Here is a 22224-nt window from a genome sequence, read left to right as displayed (position 1 = left end):
GAGGGAAGGGGGGAGGGGTTGTTGTGTGTGTCGGCTCGTTGGTCTAGGGGTATGATTCTCGCTTTGGGTGCGAGAGGTCCCGGGTTCAAATCCCGGACGAGCCCGTTCCTTTTCTTTAAAAGGAGAACTGCAGGTCGACCTGATGGAGCGTCGGGGAGACGCAAGGCGCGCCTAGGGCATCTGAGGCCAGGACCGCTGCTGTCCGGCCGGATCAGTCGGTAGAACAAAGCGACTCTCACATTCAGCCTCGGGGGTTGGGGGCCCCACGTCCGAAGAGGGCTGTCTTGGTTTTGACCTGCGGGGGCGGGAGCGGGGAGCTGAGCCGGGAGAAGCGCGAGCAGCACTGGAGGCCGAGGCGGAGGCGGTGTCCCCTCGATGCACTCCGCCGGCATTTATTGAGCGATCACCCGGGGCCACGTCTTGGGGGTTCGGCCGCCCGCAAAGCGAGCGTCCCAGAGATCGAGGCTCCGGGACCCTCCGCGCCCCCGCCCGCTCTCGAGCGCTCCCCACCTGCACGCGCGACCCGGAGTCCCTCGCCGGCTTTGTCCAGCGGGTCCCCTGCGCTCGCGGCTGCGAGGAGGCTTGCGAAGTGACCGATGAGCGGCGCGGGGACAGAGGCCGACCGCCCTTCCTGGTCCGGGGCTCTCTGTCGCCCGACAGCGGAAGGGAGGCGGCGCGGACCCCGGACTGTCGGAGCGCAGGGGCTTCTGTCCGTTTTGCCTGCCCAGGAGCGCTGGGTTTTCTCCGCGCGCGTCATTCCTGGAACCCCGCACTTCCCGGTGGGTCTGAAATTGGGGTCTCCCTTCTGCACCACCTCACTGGCGTCGCGGGTCCAGCTCCCAGACACCACGGCATCAGAGAGGGGAGCCGAAACCCGTAGTGTGTGCGGCTCGTTGGTCTAGGGGTATGATTCTCGCTTAGGGTGCGAGAGGTCCCGGGTTCAAATCCCGGACGAGCCCTGCTTTTCTTCCCCACTTGCGGGTCTCAGGGCCCACTCTGTGCCTCCCCTTGTCGTCGTTTCAAAATTTTCATTGAGGCCCAGTAGCCAAAGTGTCTCCACGAGTGTCTTTACAAGCTACATTTTCAGTCCGAGTTCCAGACACGGAAGACTGAGAGAGGTTCCCTTCCTCTGCATTAAGAGCCGGTGGTTCTTCGCTTGCAGGTCTCTGAACCGTCAAGCCTGGGTCCCACAGTCCCAGGTCAGGAGGCCAGGATATTGGCGTGCAGAGAGGAGATGCGCTGCTGGCATTTGCGTCTGGAGCCCAGCCCCGCCTCAAATCCAGGCCCTCCACGTCCTCGCTGACCCCGGGACTTACTCCATCCTGTCATTTGGGGCGGTCCACAGCCGTCAAGTTCCGACACTTGTCTGCAGACGGCTCTGTGCAGCCGCCCGGCTAGCTCAGTCGGTAGAGCATGAGACTCTTAATCTCAGGGTCGTGGGTTCGAGCCCCACGTTGGGCGTAGTTTTTGCCACCTATTTGGATTCTTGGCTCACGTGGGTTGGTCTTCTGCTCCCAGCTGTAGATTTCCGATTTAAAACTGCCCTGTTGGAGGCACAGGGTGCAGACATACAGATTCCTGCTCACCTTAGGAAGCCAGCCTGGGTCCTGCCCTCAGAGTTGTCTGCTCTTTGTAGCAGATGGGCCTCTATTCGGGATAGCTAGACTCCCATTTATGGAAGGTCAAGGAAGTAAGCCGTCTATGGGGTCGCACAGAGTCGGACACGACTGAAGTGACTTAGCAGCAAGGGAGTAAGCAGGTCAGGACAAAGCAAGAACCAACGCCCTTTAAGAGTCACAAGGGTTTTCCTCCTCAGGGAACACTGCTGCTGCTGCTGCTGCTAAGTCGCTTCAGTTGTGTCCGACTCTGTGCGACAGCATAGACGGCAGCCCACCAGGCTCCTCTGTCCAAGGGATTCTCCAGGGAAGAACACAGGAGTGGGTTGCCATTTCCTCCTCCAATGCATGAAAGTGAAAAGTCAAAGTGAAGTCGCTCAGTCGTGTCCGACTCAGCGACCCCATGGACTGCAGCCTACCAGACTCCTCTGTCCATGGGATTCTCCAGGCAAGAGTACTGAAGTGGGGTGCCATTGCCTTCTCCACCACCAGGACCGGTTCTAATCAAAATACAAAAGAGTGTAAAAACCTGAGCCCCTCCTCCTTCCCCTGGACCTGGGATCCATGGCCGGAAACCGCCTCCCCCTCCTCCTCTCGCTCAAAAACGTTGCACCGTTGGGGCAGAATTGGATTCAGAAATCTAGGGTTCTTCCAGAATCTTGTTTTCCTCACTTCCTCAGGAGGCCCAGGCACCGCCCCACCCCCCACCCCCCATCGGTCCCCGTGTGAGGACGACTGCAGGCGAGGTGTTCTGGGCGGCCAGTCTCCTGCCTCCATTTGAGGCCAAAACTGATCAGAGCTGCAGCTGCGGGGTCTCCCTCCAGCTCCCGCCGCAAGAGGAGCAGATAATCTAACCGTCTGTCTGCAACCGGAGTTCGGCTGCGAACCCGCGAGCTCAAGAACCCACAGAGCGGGTTTCGCAGGTGCACACACTGACAACTGAGCTACAGCGGCGAGCTTCCCGGGAGTCACCTGCAGAGGGACGGGGGGGGGGGAGGGGGTGGGAGGTGTGTGTTGGCTCGTTGGTCTAGGGGTATGATTCTCGCTTTGGGTGCGAGAGGTCCCGGGTTCAAATCCCGGACGAGCCCGTCCTTTTTCTTTAAGAGGACTGAAGGCAGACCTGGTGGAAGCTTCGGGGAGACGCAAGGCGCGCCTAGGGCATCTGAGGCCAGGACCGCTGCTGTCCGGCCGGATCAGTCGGTAGAACAAAGCGACTCTCACATTCAGCCTCGGGGGTTGGGGGCCCCACGTCTGAAGAGGGCTGTCTTGGTTTTGACCTGCGGGGGCGGGAGCGGGGAGCTGAGCCGGGAGAAGCGCGAGCAGCACGGGAGGCCGAGGCGGAGGCGGTGTCCTCTCGATGCACTCCGCCGGCATTTGTTGAGCGATCACCCGGGGCCACGTCTTGGGGGTTCGGCCGCCCGCAAAGCGAGCGTCCCAGAGATCGAGGCTCCGGGACCCTCCGCGCCCCCGCCCGCTCTCGAGCGCTCCCCACCTGCACGCGCGACCCGGAGTCCCTCGCCGGCTTTGTCCAGCGGGTTCCCTGCGCTCGCGGCTGCGAGGAGGCTTGCGAAGTGACCGATGAGCGGCGCGGGGACAGAGGCCGGCCGCCCTTCCTGGTCCGGGGCTCTCTGTCGCCCGACGGCGGAGGGGAGGCGGCGCGGACCCCGGACTGTCGGAGCGCAGGGGCTTCTGTCCGTTTTGCCTGCCCAGGAGCTCTGGGTTTTCTCCGCGCGCGTCATTCCTGGAACCCCGCACTTCCCAGTGGGTCTGAAATTGGGGTCTCCCTTTCGCACCACTTCACTGGCGTCGCGGGTCCAGCTCCCAGACACCACGGCATCAGAGAGGGGAGCTAAAAACCTTGGTGTGGGCGGCTCGTTGGTCTAGGGGTATGATTCTCGCTTAGGGTGCGAGAGGTCCCGGGTTCAAATCCCGGACGAGCCCTGCTTTTCTTCCCCACTTGCGGGTCTCAGGGCCCACTCTGTGCCTCCCCTTGTTGTCGTTTCAAAATTTTCATTGAGGCCCAGTAGCCAAAGTGTCTCCACGAGTGTCTTAACAAGCTACTTTTTCAGTCCGAGTTCCAGGCACGGAAGATTGAGAGGTTCCTTTCCTCTACATCAAGAGCCGGTGGTTCTTCGCTTGCAGGTCTCTGAACCGTCAAGCCTGGGCCCCACAGTCCCAGGTCAGGAGGCCAGGATATCGGCGTGCAGAGAGGTGATGCGCTGTTGGCGTTTGCGTCTGGAGCCCAGCCCCGCCTCAAATCCAGTCACCCCATGGCCCCGCTGACCCCGGGACTTACTCCATCCTGTCATTTGGGGCGGTCCACAGCCGTCAAGTTCCGACACTTGTCTGCAGACGGCTCTGTGCAGCCGCCCGGCTAGCTCAGTCGGTAGAGCATGAGACTCTTAATCTCAGGGTCGTGGGTTCGAGCCCCACGTTGGGCGTAGTTTTTGCCACCTATTTGGATTCTTGGCTCACGTGGGTTGGTCTTCTGCTCCCAGCTGTAGATTTCCGATTTAAAACTGCCCTGTTGGAGGCACAGGGTGCAGACATACAGATTCCTGCTCACCTTAGGAAGCCAGCCTCGATCTTGCCCTGGGAATTGTCTGCTCTTTGTAGCAGATGGGCCTCTATTCGGGATAACTAGACTCCCATTTCTGGAAGGTCAAGGGAGTAAGCAGGTCAGGACATAGCAAGAACCAACGCCCTTTAAGAGTCACAAGGGTTTTCCTCCTCAGGGAACACTGCTGCTGCTGCTGCTAAGTCACTTCAGTCGTATCCGACTCTGTGCGACCGCATAGACAGCAGCCCACCAGGACTGGTCCCAATCAAAACACAAAAAAGTGTAAAAACCTGAGCCCCTCCTCCTTCCCCTGGACCTGGGATCCATGGCCGGAAACCGCCTCCCCCTCCTCCTCTCGCTCAGACACGTTGCACCGTTGGGGCAGAATTGGATTCAGAAATCTAGGGTTCTTCCAAAATCTGTTTTCCTCACTTCCTCAGGAGGCCCATGCACCGCCTCCCCCCGCCCCCCATCGGTCCCCGTGTGAGGACGACTGCAGGCGAGGTGTTCTGGGCGGCCAGTCTCCTGCCTCCATTTGAGGCCAAAACTGATCAGAGCTGCAGCTGCGGGGTCTCTCTCCAGCTCCCGCCGCAAGAGGAGCAGATAATCTAACCGTCTGTCTGCAACCGGAGTTCGGCTGCGAACCCGCGAGCTCAAGAACCCACAGAGCGGGTTTCGCAGGTGCACACACTGACAACTGAGCTACAGCGGCGAGCTTCCCGGGAGTCACCTGCAGAGGGACGGGGGGGAGGGGGTGGGAGGTGTGTGTTGGCTCGTTGGTCTAGGGGTATGATTCTCGCTTTGGGTGCGAGAGGTCCCGGGTTCAAATCCCGGACGAGCCCGTCCTTTTTCTTTAAGAGGAGGACTGAAGGCAGACCTGGTGGAAGCTTCGGGGAGACGCAAGGCGCGCCTAGGGCATCTGAGGCCAGGACCGCTGCTGTCCGGCAGAATCAGTCGGTAGAACAAAGCGACTCTCACATTCAGCCTCAGGGGTTGGGGGCCCCACGTCCGAAGAGGGCTGTCTTGGTTTTGACCTGCGGGGGCGGGAGCGGGGAGCTGAGCCGGGAGAAGCGCGAGCAGCACGGGAGGCCGAGGCGGAGGCGGTGTCCCCTCGATGCACTCTGCCAGCGTTTGTTGAGCGATCACAGGGAGCCACGTCTTGGGGGTTCTGCCGCCCGCAAAGCGAGCGTCCCAGAGATCGAGGCTCCGGGACCCTCCGCGCCCCCGCCCGCTCTCGAGCGCTCCCCACCTGCACGCGCGACCCGGAGTCCCTCGCCGGCTTTGTCCAGCGGGTCCCCTGCGCTCGCGGCTGCGAGGAGGCTTGCGAAGTGACCGATGAGCGGCGCGGGGACAGAGGCCGAACCCCCTTCCTCGTCCGGGGCTCTCTGTCGTCCGACGGCGGAGGAGAGGCGGCGCGGACCCCGGACTGTCGGCGCGCAGGGGCTTCTGTCCGTTTTGCCGGCCCGGGAGCAATGGGTTTTCTCCGCGCGCATCATTCTTGGAACCCCGCACTTCCCGGTGGGTCTGAAATTGGGGTCTCCCTTCTGCACCACTTCACTGGCGTCGCGGGTCCAGCTCCCAGACACCACGGCATCAGAGAGGGGAGCCAAAACCCGTAGTGTGTGCGGCTCGTTGGTCTAGGGGTATGATTCTCGCTTAGGGTGCGAGAGGTCCCGGGTTCAAATCCCGGACGAGCCCTGCTTTTCTTCCCCACTTGCGGGTCTCAGGGCCCACTCTGTGCCTCCCCTTGTCGTCGTTTCAAAATTTTCACTGAGGCCCAGTAGCCAAAGTGTCTCCACGAGTGTTTTTACAAGCTACATTTTCAGTCCGAGTTTCAGGCACGGAAGATTGAGAGGTTCCCTTCCTCTACATCAAGAGCCGGTGGTTCGCCGCTTGCAGGTCTCTGAACCGTCAAGCCTGGGCCCCACAGTCCCAGGTCAGGAGGCCAGGATATCGGCGTGCAGAGGTGATGCGCTGTTGGCATTTGCGTCTGGAGCCCAGCCCCGCCTCAAATCCAGTCACCCCATGGCCCCGCTGACCCCGGGACTTACTCCATCCTGCATTTGAGGCGGTCCACAGCCGTGGGAGAAGGCAATGGCAGCCCACTCCAGTACTCTTGCCTGGAAAATCCCATGGACAGAGGAGCCTGGTGGGCTGCGGTCCATGAGGTCGCTGGGAGTCGGACACGACTGTATAACTTTCAAGTAGACAACCTAAGCGACTTCACTTTCACTTTTCACTTTCATGCATTGGAAAAGAAATGGAAAGCCATTCCAGTGTTCTTGCCTGGAGAATCCTAAGGACGGGGGAGCCTGGTGGGCTGCCGTCTCTGGGGTCGCACAGAGTCAGACACGACTGAAGCGACTTAGCAGCAGCAGCAGCACAGCCGTCAAATTCCGACACCTGTCTGCAGGTGGCTCTGTGCGGCCGCCCGGCTAGCTCAGTCGGTAGAGCATGAGACTCTTAATCTCAGGGTCGTGGGTTCGAGCCCCACGTTGGGCGTGGTTTTTGCCGCCTATTTGGATTCCTGCCCCACATGGGTTGGTCTTCTGCTCCCAGGTGTCCATTTCCGACTAAAAGGTGCCCTGTTGGAGGCACAGGGTGCAGACACACACAAATTTCTGATCTCCATTGATGCTTTTGAAATGTGTTGTTCGAGAAGACCCTTAAGACTCCCTTGCACTACGAGGAGATCAAACCAGTCCATCCTAAAGGAAATCAACCCTGAATATTCATTGGAAGGACTGATGCTGAAGCTCCAATCCTTTGGCCACCTGATGCCAAGAGCCAACTCATTGGAAAAGACCCTGATGTTGGGAAAAACTGAAGGCAGGAGGAGAAGGGGGTGGCAGAGGATGATGGTTGGATGGCATCATTGAATCAATGATCGTGAGTTAGAGCAAACTCCTGGAGTTGATGATGGACGGGGAGGCCTGGCGTGCTGACGTCCATGGGGTCACATAGAGTCGGACACGACTGAGCGGCTGAACAACAGCGGAAGCCATGCTGGGTCCTGCCCTCGTCCTTGTCAGCGCCTTGTACCGGTTGGGTCTCTCATGGGGGCTTGTAGACTCCTATTCCTGGAAGGTCAAGAAAGTAAGCCGATCAGGACAAGGCAAGAATCAACGCCATTTAAGGCTCACAGGGGTTTTCCTCCTCAGGGAACACTGGTCCCAATTTAAAAAAACAAAGTGTGAAAACCTGAGCCCCTCCTCCTTCCCCTGGACCAGGGAGCCATGGCTGGAAACCGCCCCCCGCTCCTCCTCTAGTTCAGTCACGCTGCTCCGTTGGGGCAGAATTGGATTCAGGTGTCGATTAACTAGAGGAATATAGGATTCTTCCAGAATCTGTTTTGCCCGCCTCCCTCACTCAGGCCTCCCTCACTCGGTCCCTAGGTGAGGCCTCTTGCAGACGAGGTGCCCTGGGCGCGCGGAGTCTCCTGCCTCCGTTTGAGGCCAGAACTGAGCAGAGCTGCAGCTGCGGGGTCTCCTCCAGCTCCCGCCGGACGAGGAGCAGATAATCCAACCGTCCCTCTGAAACTGGACTGCAGCTACGAACCTGTGACCTGGGGTTCGCAGGTGGGGACACCGACCACTGAACTATGGCGGCGAGCTTCACCGGAGTCACCTGCGGAAGGACCGCGGGAGGGAGCCAGGTGTGTGCGGCTCGTTGGTCTAGGGGTATGATTCTCGCTTTGGGTGCGAGAGGTCCCGGGTTCAAATCCCGGACGAGCCCTGCTTTTCTTCCCCACTTGCGGGTCTCAGGGCCCACTCTGAGCCCTTCCATTGTCGTTTTAAAATTTTTCATTGAGACCCAGTAGCCAAAGTGTCTCCGTGAGTCTCCTAACAAGCTACAGTGTCAGCCTGTGCTGGAGGAACGAGGAATGGAAGACAGAGATGTTCCCTTCCTCTGCATCGGGAGCCCGTTCTTCGCGGTGGCAGGTCTCAGAACCGTCAAGCCTGGACCCGAAGGTTCTCGGTCAAGAGGCCAAGGCATCGGCGTGGGGAGAGGCGATGCGCTGCTGGCGTTTGCAGCCGGAGCCCACCCCCACCTCGAATCCAGGCACTCCACTTACCCACTGACCCTGGTACCTGCTCCATACTTTCGTTTGGGGCGGTCCACAGCCCGTCAACTTCGGAAACCTGGCCATAGTCGGATACCCTTAGGCGCCCGGCTAGCTCAGTCGGTAGAGCATGAGACTCTTAATCTCAGGGTCGTGGGTTCGAGCTCCACGTTGGGCGTAGTTTTTGCTGCTTGTTGTGGATTCCAGTGCCACGTGTGCTGGTTTTCTGCTCCCAGCTGTCCATTCCCGACTAAAAAGTGCCCTGTTGGAGGCACAGGGTGCAGACATAAACAGATTCCTGCTCACCATAGAAAGCCACGCTGGGCCCTGCCCTCGCCTTGTCTGCTTCTTGTAACGGTTGGGCCTCACATGGGAACTTCTAGACTCCCATTTCTGGAAGGCTAGGAGAGTAAGTTCAGGACAAGGGAAGAACCAGTGCCCTTAAAGGCTGATAAGTCCCCCAAATTAAAAGGTGTGAAGACCTAGGCTGCTCTGGGAATTTGACCCTCTTGCACCTAATGGAGACTCCTACCCCTGGACAATAAGCAGTCCTGCGGAACCTCCTCCTCCTCTCGCTCAGAGACTGCTCTGTTGGGGGAGAGATTTGGTTCCGGTGTCGGTTAAGTAGAGGGATATAGGGTTGTTCAGTAGTTCCAGAGTCTGTTTTGCCTCAGGCCCAGGGACCCTTCGGTCCCTAGGAGAGGCCTCTTGCGGGCGAGGTGTTCTGGACGGGGAATCTCCTGCCTCTATTTGAGGCAGAACTGAGCAAAGCTGCAGCTGGAGCGGGGGGTGGGGGTGGGGGTGGGGTGTCTTCCTCCAGTTCCCGCCGCAGGAGGAGCAGATAATCGAAACGTCCCTCCGAAACCGGACTGCGGCTGCGAACCCGCGACCCGGCGATCCCCGAGAGCCGGATTCTCCGGTGCGTACGCTGACATCTGAGCTATGGCAGTAAGCTTCACTGGAGTCACCTGCAGAAAGACTGGAGGCGGGACAGGGGATGATGTAGTGGCTCGTTGGTCTAGGGGTATGATTCTCGCTTTGGGTGCGAGAGGTCCCGGGTTCAAATCCCGGACGAGCCCGTCCCTTTTCTTTAAGCGGAGGACTGAGGTTTGGTCTTGTGGAAGCGTCGGGGAGACGCAGACTAGACAACGTCCTCAGAGAGAGGGACATGAGGTAACGCTCCTGCAGAGTAAAGGAAAGTGCCTCGTAGGTTGCCTTAGGGCTCCAGGTCTCTGATGATTCCGGAGGATCACTGCTACAGCCCCCGATCAGCCCTACTGTAACTTAAAGTTGCATTTTAGTGGCGGGGAGACGGGGAGGCGGGAAGAGAGAAAGAGACTCCCGGGCTTCCCTGGGCACAACTTCATTCTTGTGTCGGGGTCTCGTCCCCGGGGCTTTCCCTGATGAGAGGGTGAAGAAATGGGGCTAAGTATCCGGAGGGGCTGGGGAGTGGCTGGATGTCGAGGGAGAACATACCGACTGCAGACTCTGCCCCGACCTGACCCCCGACTCCTGGACGCGGGCTCTCGCTGCTCCGAGGGCGGCCTCCTCCTCCCCAGCCCGACTGCAGGGCCCACCTCCTCCCCCAGCTGGGCTGGGAGGGACATCGTGACCCGTCCTGGTGCGCGGTCGGGTTGATGGGCTAACCCGCCCCCCTCTGGGGACCACCCCCAGATCAGGCCATCCTAGGGCATCTGAGGCCGGGACCTTTGCTGGATCAGTCGGTAGAACAAAGCGATTCTCACAGTCAACCTTGTGGGTTGGGGGCCCCGCGTCCGAAACGCGCTTTATGGCTTTTGACCTGCGGGGGCGGGAGCTGGGAGCCGACCCGAAGCGAGAGCAGCGCGGGAGGCCGAGGCCGAGGCGGTGTCCCCTCCGTGCACTCCGCCGGCGTTTGTTGAGCGATCACCGGGGGCCACGTCTTGGGGGTTCGGCCGCCCCCAAAGCGAGCGTCCCAGAGATCGCGGCTCCGGGACCCTCCGCGCCCCCGCCCGCTCTCGAGCTCTCCCGCGCACCCCGGAGTCCATCGCCGGCTTTGTCCAGCAGGTTCCCTGCGCTCGCGGCTGCGAGGAGGCCTGCGAAGTGACCGATGACCGATGAGCGGCGCAGGGACAGAGGCCGGCCGCCCTTCCTGGTCCGGGGCTCTCTGTCGTCCTAGGGCGGTGGGGAGGCGACGCGGGGCTCCGGATTGGGGGAGCGCTCAGTTTTCTCTGGGTCCATCAGTCCTGGGATTCTACACTTCCCAGTGGGCTTGAAATTGGAGTCTCCATTCCGCGTCAGTTCCATGGCATGGCCGGTCCAGCCGCGATCCCACCGGTGGAAGAGAAGATCCAAAATGCACAAGCATGTGGCTCGTTGGTCTAGGGGTATGATTCTCGCTTAGGGTGCGAGAGGTCCCGGGTTCAAATCCCGGACGAGCCCTGTTTTTCCTCCCCAGTCGGCGGGTCTCAGGAGCCACTCTGTGCTTCCCCTTGTCATTTTTAAACTTCTTTTGAGGCCCAGGAGCGAAAGTGTCTCCACGAATCTGGCCACAAGCTACTTTGTTAGTCCAAGCTCCAGGCACGGAAGACTGGAGAGGTGTTTCCTTCCTCCGTACATAAAGAGCCAGTTCTTACTCGGTTGGAGGCCTCTGAACTGTCAAGCCTGGGCCCACCGTCCCTGGTCAGGAGGGCAGGGCATCCACTTGGGGAGAGGCGATGGGCTGCAGGCATTCGCATCACTCTAAATCCAGTCACTTTACCTGGCGTTGACTCATGCGTCTTCCCTCCTTCCTTGCCGGAAGTCAGCAGGAGTCCAGGGACTTCCGGCACCGCTGGGTACCCAAGGTCCTGGGCCCCAGCGCCTGACAGGAGCCAAATCCCCTCTGCCCTGTTCTGCGGAGGCCGCCTTTGAGGTGCAAGAGGTGGACACTGGGACCCCCACCCCCCTGTGGGGTCTCAGGTGCTTGCCGGGATGTCTTCAGCATATGCTGGAAAGAGTGCCATGGGACGCCACAATGAAAAATAACAAGGAAACTAGGCATCATGAGCAACAACCAGTGAACAACAGACATGAAAATAAAGTTGGAAAGATGCTAAGATTAATAGATACAGATTATAACACAACTATCCTTACTATGTATAAAGATATGAAAGACAATAATGAAAATATATTTGAGAACCGAAGCTATGTAAAATGCTCTAGAAGAATGAAACAGGACTGTATTTGTTTAAAAATACGCAAAAAGTGAAACAAATCTCAATAGATGTATGCAATGGTTTCGAAATATGAAAGAAATGGTAAACTAAAAATACGTCAAAATAAATAATATACAATAAACAAAAAACCTAAAATATCCTAATATTACAAATTAAGCAATACACTTCTAGAAGTTATATGAGTTAAGGAAGAAATTACAGTAGGATTTAAAATACTTTGAAGTAAATGATGATGAAAAATACTATATATCAAAACCTTTAAGACACAGCTAAAGCAGTAGTTAGAGGAAAATTGATAGCCTTAGATGTGTATAATAAAGAAGACAAGCTTAAAGCTAATGACAAGAAATTAGAAAAAGTACAGCAAAAAATAAACCCAGATAAATTAGAACAAGGGGAGAAACGATGAAGAGCTGAAAATAATGATGTTGATGGAGAAGGAAATGGCAACCCACTCTAGTACTCTTGCCTGGAAAAGTCCATGGACAGAGGAGCCTGGCGGGCTGCAGTCCATGGAGTTATATGACTGAGCACGCATGCATGAGGCTGGAGGGAGATGGTTAGTAGCAATAAACTGGTTGAACTAAAAAAAAAAAAAAAAGATAATAATGATGTTGAAAACAAGCATACAAGCATACAATAGAGATTAATGACAAAAAGTTAATGCTATTGATGAACTCTGCAAAAACTGATTAAGAAATAATGACAGAAGATACACATATAGAGAATGACTTTACAGTTATTGGATAAATTAAGATAATAAAAGTATATTCTAAATAACTTTGTGAAAGCTGTTAGTACCCATAACTTGCCCAAATTATCTACAAAATACTGCAGCAAATTTCAAGTTTGTGGTGAAACCTTGAAAATATTCTATCTGAGGTTAGAAATGTAACAAGGATGCTGACACTCTCTACTTCTGTTGAACATTTTATTGGAGACAGTGAGTCACCCCATACATTGCTGGTGGGAATGTAAAATCGTACACTCGTGCTGGAAAACACTGTGGCATTTCTTTTAAAAACTAAACTTATAACCACCATATAACCCAGAAATTTGGGTATTTATCTCAGAAAAATGAAGACTTCTTTCTGTTCACACAAAAATCTGTACACAAGTCTATAGTTGTTTTATTCAAAACAGCCAAGAAACTGGAAATAATCCAGATGTCACCCCAGGGGTCAATTGTGCATTTCGCCCTAGGTTTGTGCTGCTCTCTCTGTGTGACTTCCCCCAGCTCCTCCTCCCTAAGCCCACCGTCAGGTGAGCTGGGTGGGCACAGGGGCCAGACTGGGTTCCCCAGCCAGGGGGTGGTGAGGGAAGTCCTGGACTAGAGGAACTGTTATCGTAGAAGGGATCGTAGATGGAGAGTGGAGCTTGAAGCGGGAACTCCCTGTGAGGCCCTGGAACCTTTGGCTACTGACCACCCGACCCTGGTGTCCACGTCTAAGTCAGTACCCGTCACCTAGGTCCCATCACCTTCACATTACCCCATCAATATATGCAAGGGTAGGGTTTCCTCATGGTTGCCCGGCTAGCTCAGTCGGTAGAGCATGAGACTCTTAATCTCAGGGTCGTGGGTTCGAGCCCCACGTTGGGCGTCTTTTCTTCGTTTGCACCTTTTGGAGTCCGGAGAAACTCAGCAGGTGAACATCAGTGAGCATCAGATGAATACCAGGATACTACACCTTGGGGAGCGCCTTTTCCAAGCAAGGCAATCCTGTGACCTGCCATCAAAGGGCACTCAACTGCCCAGCCGGACCCACAGCTCCTTGCTGGCTTTTACCCCAGCTCCTCCTCAAGCATGTTCCTGGCTGCAAGAAGTGTCAGCAAAGTCACCTAAAGGCCAAGCCGGGATGCTAGTGTAGCCCGTCTTTCCCGGCGTTGGGCTTATTGTAATCTGAGCACAGGGACCACTAGACTTGCTTGGGGGCGGGGGTGCGGGTAGGGTCCAGGGGCTGCTTCCCAACTTGCTGGCACAGGAAGCTCTGGCGTCCTCCCCTTGCCCACTAATCTATGAGCTCAACACTTTCCCATGGGTCTGAAATTGGAGTTTCCTCCCCGCCCCACCTTACTGGTCTCCCGAATTCCATATCGGGGATGCCACGGAGTCACAGAAGAGACCCAGAGGGTACAATTTGTGTGGCTCGTTGGTCTAGGGGTATGATTCTCGCTTAGGGTGCGAGAGGTCCCGGGTTCAAATCCCGGACGAGCCCGTTTATTTCCGTTTTTACATGAAAACAGCTCTTCTCTAGAGATTTGAGAACTACGCCAAGTCCCCAGATCTTGTACTTCAAAGCTCCACACTTCGAGAGAATTAGAGAAAACATTTAAAAGCTTCAAGCTGTTTCCAGATACATTTAAACTTTTAGTAGGAGTCTTGGGGATTCCAAGTCCCCAGATCTTGTACTTCAAAGCTCCACACTTCGAGAGAATTAGAGAAAACATTTAAAAGCTTCAAGCTGTTTCCAGATACTTTTAAACTTTTAGTAGGAGTCTTGGGGATTCAGGGGTGTGGACATCACCGTGCGGAGCAATTTCTTCGGGGCTTCGGTCAGGTTAAGGCCGGCGGGGGAGAAAACCTGAAACAGTCTCCCCAGATCACCTACCTTTCAGGCTTCGAGTCCAGCAATTAATTACTCCACTGAGACTCAAACATTCCTGCTAAGTGTCCAGTAATGTATCGGGCCTGATTCCGGCACCCAAGGCCTTCCTCCTCTTTCTTGATTCACTTCTCTTCCTCCTTCTCTCTGTCTACTGTCGCCCCTCACCTGGGCACTCCCAGGTCTGCCCTGGCTTCACAGCCCCAGGTCAGGGAAGGGTTCCGGGAGCCAGGGTTGGGCATCAAGACCTGGGGCCCATGCTGTCAGGATAGGGGTCCTGTCCCCGGCTCTGAACCTCAGGCTGTGTTGGGCCCCATTTTTGGCGGCTGGGGGTCCAGGTGGAGTTTGAATTTGACCCTTAAGGAGCTCCAAATCTGGAGAGCTGCTTTCAGTAAAGCGCAAAGACTCCCCACTTCCAGGGGCAACCACATGCCAGGGTCAGTCACCCTGTAGGTCTGGGTCACCACTGACTGAGAGCAGGGCCATCCCTCAGGCCAAATCTCCTCTTTTTCCAGAGTCTGCTGCAGAACTCCAAGGCTGATTCGACTATTGGATTTGATTTCCTGGAGGGAGTGGGGGAACCATCTCTCTACAAATTTGTTAAAAAACAAACAAAAACACTTTAACTTATTGGTTAAAAAACTATAAACAGTTTTAAAGAAGTTATAAAGAAAAACACCCTGGCAGAGTCGAGGTTTCCAGTAACACAAATGGGTTTTGGGGACCAACCCTCTTTCTAAAAACAACTGAAAATGTTGGATATAAAAAACAAACAAACCTCAAGGCAGTGAAGAGCTTGCTTTTGGAAAAGTCAAGAAATTCCGGGCCCAATTTAAACGGATGTGGCAAACCAGAGAGATGATGGCGGCCCGAAGTTGCCGTGGGACCAGGGACACCTGCCAATCTCGGCAAACGTGACCGCCTTAGGCTCCGGGAGACCGAGGCAGAGCCCAGGATCTGCTCTTGGGTCCCCCCTGGAATCTGTGACCCCCAAAGACGAGTATGAACAGGAACACACTCGTCCCGCCACAACGCCGCCAGCTGCTTCTGCAATGCGTGTTCCCCGGCGTCTCCTCCTCCCGGCCCCTTTTACTAAATAAAATACAATCGCTTTAAAAGGCGAGCCTGTGCGGAGACCGCGCGCACCCGTGGGACGAAGTGCACCCGAGGCACAAGGGACCCACGTCTACAGCATCCTGTTTCCTCTCAGCGTCCGCCGTGTTGTTCCCATGCTGGTTTCTCCCCAGTCCCCGGGCCGGTGGCTCCAGCGCCCCCACTCCTAGCCCGCCGCTTCATCCCGGCGGGTGGCCAGACTGCCAGGACCAACAGGACAAAGGAGATTAGAAGCCGCGGCAACTGAATCAAAGTTTGTCCTCTGATTCTGTCCTGGATTTTTGTTTTTTTTTTTTTTTTTAGTCATAAAGGACTTATTGGAGGAGATTGAAGGAGATTGGAATCTGGACTGCGCATGGATAATCTTGTTGCTCGAGTGACAAAGGATGAAATCGGGATAGGGGGTGACGAGAGGAGAAATTGAGGTCCCGGGAGCTCTCCTGAGGGGATGCGGTAGGGTGGGGGTGGGGGTCGGATCTTGAGCGGCTCTGGATTCTGCTGACTTTTTACCCTTCGGATTAATTATGAACTTCAGTGAAGAAAGAAAGGTGGGTGGCGAGGGAAATTGCAGGGGGTGTGTCCCAATCCCGCGGACTTCGGCTTTGGGCAGCTCCAAGGGTGTGGTTTGGCCTGGAAAAGCGAGGTCGGGCGGGGAGTATTCTGCGGGCGGGCGGTCTCCCGGACGTTGCCAAGCCCTGGGTGACGATGCCCAACGCAGGAGGCTTTGGGGGAAATTCTGACTGCCGCCTGCGGCTGAGCCTCTGCGGGCGCGGAGGGGTCGCCTCCCCTGCTCGCGGTGTTGGCCCCGCACGCCTTCTTCCAGCCCTGCGCTCACCCGGGTCTTCTGTCCAGCCGCGTCCCCGGAGGACTGAACGTTTATCACACACGCCGCAGGGTGGTCCTGCCCAACGCGCCGCGGACTGATGCAGCCAGGGACCCTCACTGCTCGCTGCATCTGTCATCCGCAGGACAACCCAGGGCGTTCCGGAGCCTGAGACTCCCGCTGGAGGAAGCCGACAAACCGGACTCCGGGGAGCGCTGGAGGAGCCGCGGGAATGCAGGGAGAGGAGGGCGCGGCGGGCGGCGAGGGCGCGGCGCGCACAGGAGCTCTGTCGCGAGTCGCGATTGTCTGTTTCACTCAGGACTCTGTTCCTTGGCGATTTGAACAGAGACTGGGACCTTGTAAGGACTCAACCAGGTTTCTAATAAGCACCCAAACCAATTCCTGAATTACTTTCTAACTACTGGCCACTAGTTATTCCTTCTTCCCAAGTTCTTGGGAACAGTCTTGGCAGCAGCCCCAGTGGCCTAATGGATAAGGCACTGGCCTCCTAAGCCAGGGATTGTGGGTTCGAGTCCCACCTGGGGTAGTATGGAAGATGGCCTGTCTTTCCTTAAATGGAGAGTTGCATTTTGGATCATTAGATAAATAGATCATAATAGATCTTAAGATATAAAGATTCCCCACAATCTCTAACAAGGAAGGACAAAGACGGCGTTCCCGTACATCTAAATGGGAAAAAAATATGTGGTTACACATACATCTTAATGTGGGAATATGTGTGGTTTCGTTCGAATTTTGCAAAGCAGTCTATTCTTTGATCCTCTAATTCCAATTCTTTGAATCTGTCTCAGAGATAAAATGACTGATGTAAGTACAAGGATGTTTTTATTGCAGCAGAGTTTGGTAAATAATAAATAAAAGGGAGATGGGAATGGCCATCTGTGGGAGACAGATGGAATATACTTTCCTTCATAAATACTGTTCAACCTCAGAAAAGAATGTTCAGTCTATCCCAGTCGACTTGGAAGTTCTTGCTCTGAAAGGCGTGCTTGATGCATTTCTTACATAACAAACAGTAACTCCTAAGCTGCAGCTGTCCCTGCATGACTGTACAGAAAGGAATCAGGTGTGGAAGGACCCAGGAAGGAAGGGGAGAAAAAAAGAAGCTCTAGCAAAATGCAGAAATACACAGATCAAAAACTAAACAGAAAATGTGGACAGCAGAGCTTGCCCCTTTGAAATGTGGGTGTAAGAACTGAAGGGGTACTTAGGGGAGAATTGAAAGTAAGGGGGGCAATGATAACGTTGACTTGATCTGGGTTAAGACTGTGGGTGATTTTCTGCCTGGACTTCTGTTATTTCAGTATAGCTACTTTTGTGACTTTTTATAATCACAGGCCAGGAGAAAGCGCCCCATGTCCTCAGAAACATCTATTTTCTTTTCTCTTTCTTTCTTCTTTTAATAACTGAAGAGGGCAGGGCAAGTTTCCTAACAGGGAAGAGAGAATCGCCCCTTAAAAGACTCCTACCGCACTTCCTGCTTGCCTGTTGTGTTAAAAAACTGCAGGCGTCGAGTCTGGTGAAGAAGGAAACACAAATGAACAGCAGCAATTTCCTTTGATCTGGAGTCTGGCCCCCTTTCTTCCTCTTTCTTAAAAATCTAATTTGTCAACTGCGGTATCCTCAGTGCTTGGCATACATTAAGCATTCAATCAACACTTGAGTGAATGGATGACTCTATTAGGCGAGTGACCTCTAGTATGTTGGGACACGTTTGGGGTCCAGAGCTTATGGGAAAATGCATGCTCCCCGCCAGGCGGTGCAGCCCAGTTCGGTGGGTTTCGCTGGCTCCCAGCCCAAGGAGTCCCTGCTCCGACCGGACTCTTATCCTCCCGCAGCAGCTGTTGGTGGTGGTCCCACCTCATCTTCAGGGTCTTGTCAGGTAGTAGGTACACACTTTCTCCTGAAGAGTGTAGACTCCCCGTGAGCCCGGCTAGCTCAGTCGGTAGAGCATGAGACTCTTAATCTCAGGGTCGTGGGTTCGAGCCCCACGTTGGGCGTACAGATTCTTTTTTTCCTTTTTGCAGGGGAAGGCACGAAAGCCAGGATTCTCTTAAATACATACCAAAAGGTGTCTTTGAATGAAAGTTCTTAAATTTAGCAAGACTTAGAAAGATGGTATCTATAGTACTATATCAATTTTTAAAAAGGGCAACCAAGAAAACAATTACAAAAAAGAAAACAGAATAAAAAAAGACAGCCAGATATAATGCCTCCTGAGGGAATCCTGGAAGCAGCAAATGTCACACTTGTAACGAACAATTTTCTAGTAGGGGCTTCCCTCATGCAGAAGGCAATGGCAACCCACTCCAGTCCTCTTGCCTGGAAAATCCCAGGGACAGGGGAGCCTGGTAGGCTGCAGTCCATGGGGTTGCTAAGAGTCAGACACGACTGAGCGACTTCACTTTCACTTTTCATGGTCCAGGGGCTAAGACTCTATGCTCACAACGCAAGGGGCCCAGTTGGGCACTAGATCCCACATGCCTCAACTAAAGACACCGCATGCCTCTACTAGACCTGGTGCAGCCAAATAAATAAATATTTTAGAAAATTTTTTTCTAGTAGCCTCATTAAATTCTTAAAAATGAAGTCAATAAAATAATATATTTTATCTTATCTGTGCTTAGTCGCCCAGTCATGTCCAGCTGTTTGCGACCCCTTGGACTGTAGCCCACCAGGCTCCTCTGTCCATGGGATTTTCCAGGCAAGAATAACTGGAGTGGGCTGCTATTTTCCTCCTCCAGGGGATCTTCCCCACCGAGGGACTGAACCCATGTCTGCTTGTCTCTGGCACTGCAGGCAGATTCTTTACCTGCTGAGCCATAACTAAGTTATTATAATTTCCCACATAATAATATACAAATTATCAATGAGATGCATTATAGTCTCAACCTCAGTACTTTCGAAATTTTGAATCAGATGGTTCTGTCGGGGGTGGGGGGAAGGGGGGTTGCCTGTGCATGGCAGAATGTTTAGCAATATCCTTGGCCTCTAGATGTCAGTAGCCTCCTTGTGACAACCAACAATGTCTCCACACACTGTCCAAAGTCCTCTGGGAGGCAAAGTTGTTTCTGGTTGGAGTCATTTGTCTAGAGAACCAAGGGCATACATACTGGTACAAACAGTTCACATGTGGAATCTGACAGGAGGGCTAACTTGACAAGGGCCAGATGGCAGGGTCATTTCATCCTGAGACAGCCAACTCAGAAGGCAGCCTGGTAAGGTCAGGAAATAGGCTGTGTACAGGGGACTTTGTTGGCAAGGCAAAGTTGCTGGACTTTGCTGTACAGTCAAAGCTATGGTTCTTCCAGTACTCATGTTTGGATGTGACAGTTGGACCATAAAGAAGGCTGAGTGCCAAAGAATTGATGTTTTTGAACTGTGGTGCTGGAGAGTCCCTTATACTACAAGGAGATCAAACCAGTCAATCCTAAAGAAAATCAACTCTGAATATTGATTGGAAGGACAGATACTGAAGCTGAAGCTCCAGTACTTTGGCCACCTGAAGTGGCTGACTCATTGGAAAAGACCTTGATGCTGGGAAAGATTGATGGCAGGAGAAGGGGACAACAGAGGATGAGATGGTTAGATGGCATCACCGACTCAATGGACATACGTTTGAGCAAACTCTGGGAGATAGTGAAGGACAGGGAAGCCTGGTGTGCTGCAGTCCATGGGGTCGCAAAGAGTCCAAAAAGAGCTAGTGACTGAACAACAACAGCAACAAGAGGACTTCACAAATACATTACTATATTGAGACTAGCAGGAGCCAGATTTCTTGCTGGTGGAGTTGGAAAGCAAAGGCTTCAACAAATCCTATGGTGTTGCAGTGGAGTTGGAGGTATTACTAACGTTTTCTGGTAACTTGGTAACTGTTGTTTTGCTGGTAAAGAGGATTGGTGGTAGTGACTTCATAAAAGTGACGTAAAAGTGAAAGTGAAGTTGCTCAGTCGTGTCCGACTCTTTGCGATCCCATGGATACCAGGCTCCTCCCTCCGTGGGATTTTCTAGGCAAGAGTACTGGAGTGGATTGCCATTGGTGGCTCGGAGGGTAAAGCGTCTGCCTGCAATGTGGGAGACCTGGGTTGATCCCTGGGTTGGGAAGATGCCCAAGCGAAGGGAATGGCTACCCACTCCAGTATCCTGGCCTAGAGAATTCCATGGACTGTATAGTTGATGGGGTCGCAAAGAGTCGGATATGACTGAGCGACTTTCACTTTCACGTTATGATCTCAATCCTTGCATCTCCTTATATCTAGAAAAGCACTAAATCCCTTCATGGTGACATCAGAGCCTCACTACTAGCAGAAGACTTCATAAAAGCAGGTCTTAAGTGGTATATTTTCCTGCCTGCCATCAGCATCAGTTTTCTGTACTTCTTAACTGGCATAGTCTATATAACGAACTTTTCGCTTTTTCCCGTGTCCGTCCGTCGCAAGGAGAGGAGCTGCCGCCCTGTAGGCTCATAAGCAAGGGATGGGCGTGTGGAACCTCCAGCCTCTAGGTCAGGAGGAATAAGCAGACTCAGCACCGAACCCAATAGGCCGAAGGCCCGCAACGCCTTCAGTTAAGACGGGCTCATTCATCCCAAGACTGCGAGTGCGGAGCCGCTGCTGACTGCAGAGGGGTCAGGTGGTGATGGAGCGGAGTTCCGGCCCGCGAAAGCAGGCCCCTTTATACGTGCGGACCACCAGCCCCACGACCGCCCGGGCCATCCACCGCAGCCGCCGGAGTTGCGCGCGGCCGCCATCCGCAGAGCGCGCGCCGTCCTGCGCAGCCCGCAGCCTGTGATGGTGGAGAAGAAGCGGACCTGCCTCACCCATAGCCCTTGGACGACTTCCTTCCCCGAAGCAACGACGTTGTCGCCGACTCTCCTAAAGAAGCGGAGAAAGAGGGAGGGGAGAGGGAGAGGGAGAAGGAAGAAGAAAAAGAGTAAATGCTAAGTTCATTCCTTTAATTGTTCATTTTCACCTTCAGTTATTCAGGAGATCCGGTTTGATCCCTGGGTGGGGAAGATCCCCTGAAGGAGGGCATGGCAACCCACTCCGGTGTTCTTGCCTGAAAAATCCCATGGACAGAGGAGTCTGGGGGGCTACAGTCCCTGGGGTCGCACAGAGTCGGACAGACCTTAACGACTAACACTTAAACTTGTTTATGGCAAATTACCTTAAATTTTCTCTTTTAAAAATAGCGTTAATACTGATTCACAAATTTTGACATATTTAATATTTTATAATCACTTATAGGACTTCCTTGGTGTAGGGAATATGCTATGCACAGGCCTGTACTATAATTAACAGGGCTTCTTTGAAAAATAAGAATGACTTTCTCATCACCCCCAGGCAAAGGGCTGGGAGCAGTAAAAAGTATATCATGGAAAAACATCTTGAAAACAAGATGTTGAAGTACAGATATGACTGATGGAATGCCATTAGTGAAGGTTCTCATAACCAGAGTCTTGAGGGAGTTGCTGAGAAAGGTTGTCACTAGCTGTGGGGCTAAACAGAGTCATGAAAGGCCTGAAGGTTTGACATTGAGGACTGTGCATTATATTTCTTTATCCCTGATCTGAGATTGTAAAAAAACAGATATCTAGAGCACGTACAAGGAAGTCAGATCAGATCAGTCACTCAATCACGTCCGACTCTTTGCGACCCCATGAATCACAGCACTCCAGGCCTCCCTGTCCATCACCAACTCCCGGAGTTCACTCAGACTCATGTCCATCGAGTCAGTGATGCCATCCAGCCATCTCATCCTCTGTCGTCCCCTTCTCCTCCTGCCCCCAATCCCTCCCAGCATCAGAGTCTTTTCCAATGAGTCAGCTCTTCGTATGAGGTGGCCAAAGTACTGGAGTTTCAGCTGCATCATTCCTTCCAAAGAAATCCCAGGGCTGATCTCCTTTAGAATGGACTGGTTGGATCTCCTTGCAGTCCAAGGGACTCTCGAGAGTCTTCTCCAACACCACAGTTCAAAAGCATCAATTCTTCGGTGCTCAGCCTTCTTCACAGTCCAACTCTCATATCCATACATGACCACAGGAAAAACCATAGCCTTGACTAGATGGACCTTTGTTGGCAAAGTAATGTCTCTGCTTTTGAATATGCTATCCAGGTTGGTCATAACTTTCCTTCCAAGGAGTAAGCATCTTTTAATTTCATGGCTGCAGTCACCATCTGCAGTGATTTTGGAGCCCAGAAAAATAAAGTCTGACACTGTTTCCACTGT

General features: G+C 53.9%; 17 non-coding genes across 17 annotated transcripts; all 17 read left to right on the top strand.

Annotated features, from left to right (window-relative positions):
• Positions 1–32: 32 nt before the first annotated feature.
• Positions 33–104, top strand: TRNAP-UGG. Its single transcript has one exon. It is a non-coding gene; the product is annotated as a tRNA-Pro (tRNA).
• A 783-nt stretch (positions 105–887) lies between these two features.
• On the top strand, positions 888–959 carry TRNAP-AGG. Its single transcript has one exon. It is a non-coding gene; the product is annotated as a tRNA-Pro (tRNA).
• A 429-nt stretch (positions 960–1388) lies between these two features.
• TRNAK-CUU lies at positions 1389–1461 on the top strand. Its single transcript has one exon. It is a non-coding gene; the product is annotated as a tRNA-Lys (tRNA).
• Positions 1462–2632: 1171 nt separating this feature from the next.
• Positions 2633–2704, top strand: TRNAP-UGG. The gene has a single exon. It is a non-coding gene; the product is annotated as a tRNA-Pro (tRNA).
• Positions 2705–3485: 781 nt separating this feature from the next.
• Positions 3486–3557, top strand: TRNAP-AGG. Its single transcript has one exon. It is a non-coding gene; the product is annotated as a tRNA-Pro (tRNA).
• Positions 3558–3984: 427 nt separating this feature from the next.
• Positions 3985–4057, top strand: TRNAK-CUU. Its single transcript has one exon. It is a non-coding gene; the product is annotated as a tRNA-Lys (tRNA).
• An 889-nt stretch (positions 4058–4946) lies between these two features.
• TRNAP-UGG lies at positions 4947–5018 on the top strand. Its single transcript has one exon. It is a non-coding gene; the product is annotated as a tRNA-Pro (tRNA).
• A 784-nt stretch (positions 5019–5802) lies between these two features.
• Positions 5803–5874, top strand: TRNAP-AGG. The gene has a single exon. It is a non-coding gene; the product is annotated as a tRNA-Pro (tRNA).
• A 731-nt stretch (positions 5875–6605) lies between these two features.
• Positions 6606–6678, top strand: TRNAK-CUU. The gene has a single exon. It is a non-coding gene; the product is annotated as a tRNA-Lys (tRNA).
• A 1161-nt stretch (positions 6679–7839) lies between these two features.
• On the top strand, positions 7840–7911 carry TRNAP-UGG. The gene has a single exon. It is a non-coding gene; the product is annotated as a tRNA-Pro (tRNA).
• A 433-nt stretch (positions 7912–8344) lies between these two features.
• TRNAK-CUU lies at positions 8345–8417 on the top strand. The gene has a single exon. It is a non-coding gene; the product is annotated as a tRNA-Lys (tRNA).
• Positions 8418–9246: 829 nt separating this feature from the next.
• Positions 9247–9318, top strand: TRNAP-UGG. Its single transcript has one exon. It is a non-coding gene; the product is annotated as a tRNA-Pro (tRNA).
• A 1270-nt stretch (positions 9319–10588) lies between these two features.
• On the top strand, positions 10589–10660 carry TRNAP-AGG. The gene has a single exon. It is a non-coding gene; the product is annotated as a tRNA-Pro (tRNA).
• A 2304-nt stretch (positions 10661–12964) lies between these two features.
• On the top strand, positions 12965–13037 carry TRNAK-CUU. The gene has a single exon. It is a non-coding gene; the product is annotated as a tRNA-Lys (tRNA).
• Positions 13038–13580: 543 nt separating this feature from the next.
• On the top strand, positions 13581–13652 carry TRNAP-AGG. The gene has a single exon. It is a non-coding gene; the product is annotated as a tRNA-Pro (tRNA).
• A 2797-nt stretch (positions 13653–16449) lies between these two features.
• TRNAR-CCU lies at positions 16450–16522 on the top strand. Its single transcript has one exon. It is a non-coding gene; the product is annotated as a tRNA-Arg (tRNA).
• Positions 16523–17923: 1401 nt separating this feature from the next.
• Positions 17924–17996, top strand: TRNAK-CUU. Its single transcript has one exon. It is a non-coding gene; the product is annotated as a tRNA-Lys (tRNA).
• The last annotated feature ends 4228 nt before the right edge of the window (positions 17997–22224 follow it).

Source organism: Bos indicus x Bos taurus, chromosome 25 (assembly GCF_003369695.1).
Source record: "Bos indicus x Bos taurus breed Angus x Brahman F1 hybrid chromosome 25, Bos_hybrid_MaternalHap_v2.0, whole genome shotgun sequence".
Lineage (NCBI taxonomy): Eukaryota > Metazoa > Chordata > Mammalia > Artiodactyla > Bovidae > Bos > Bos indicus x Bos taurus.
This window is presented reverse-complemented; position numbering and strand designations above follow the sequence as displayed.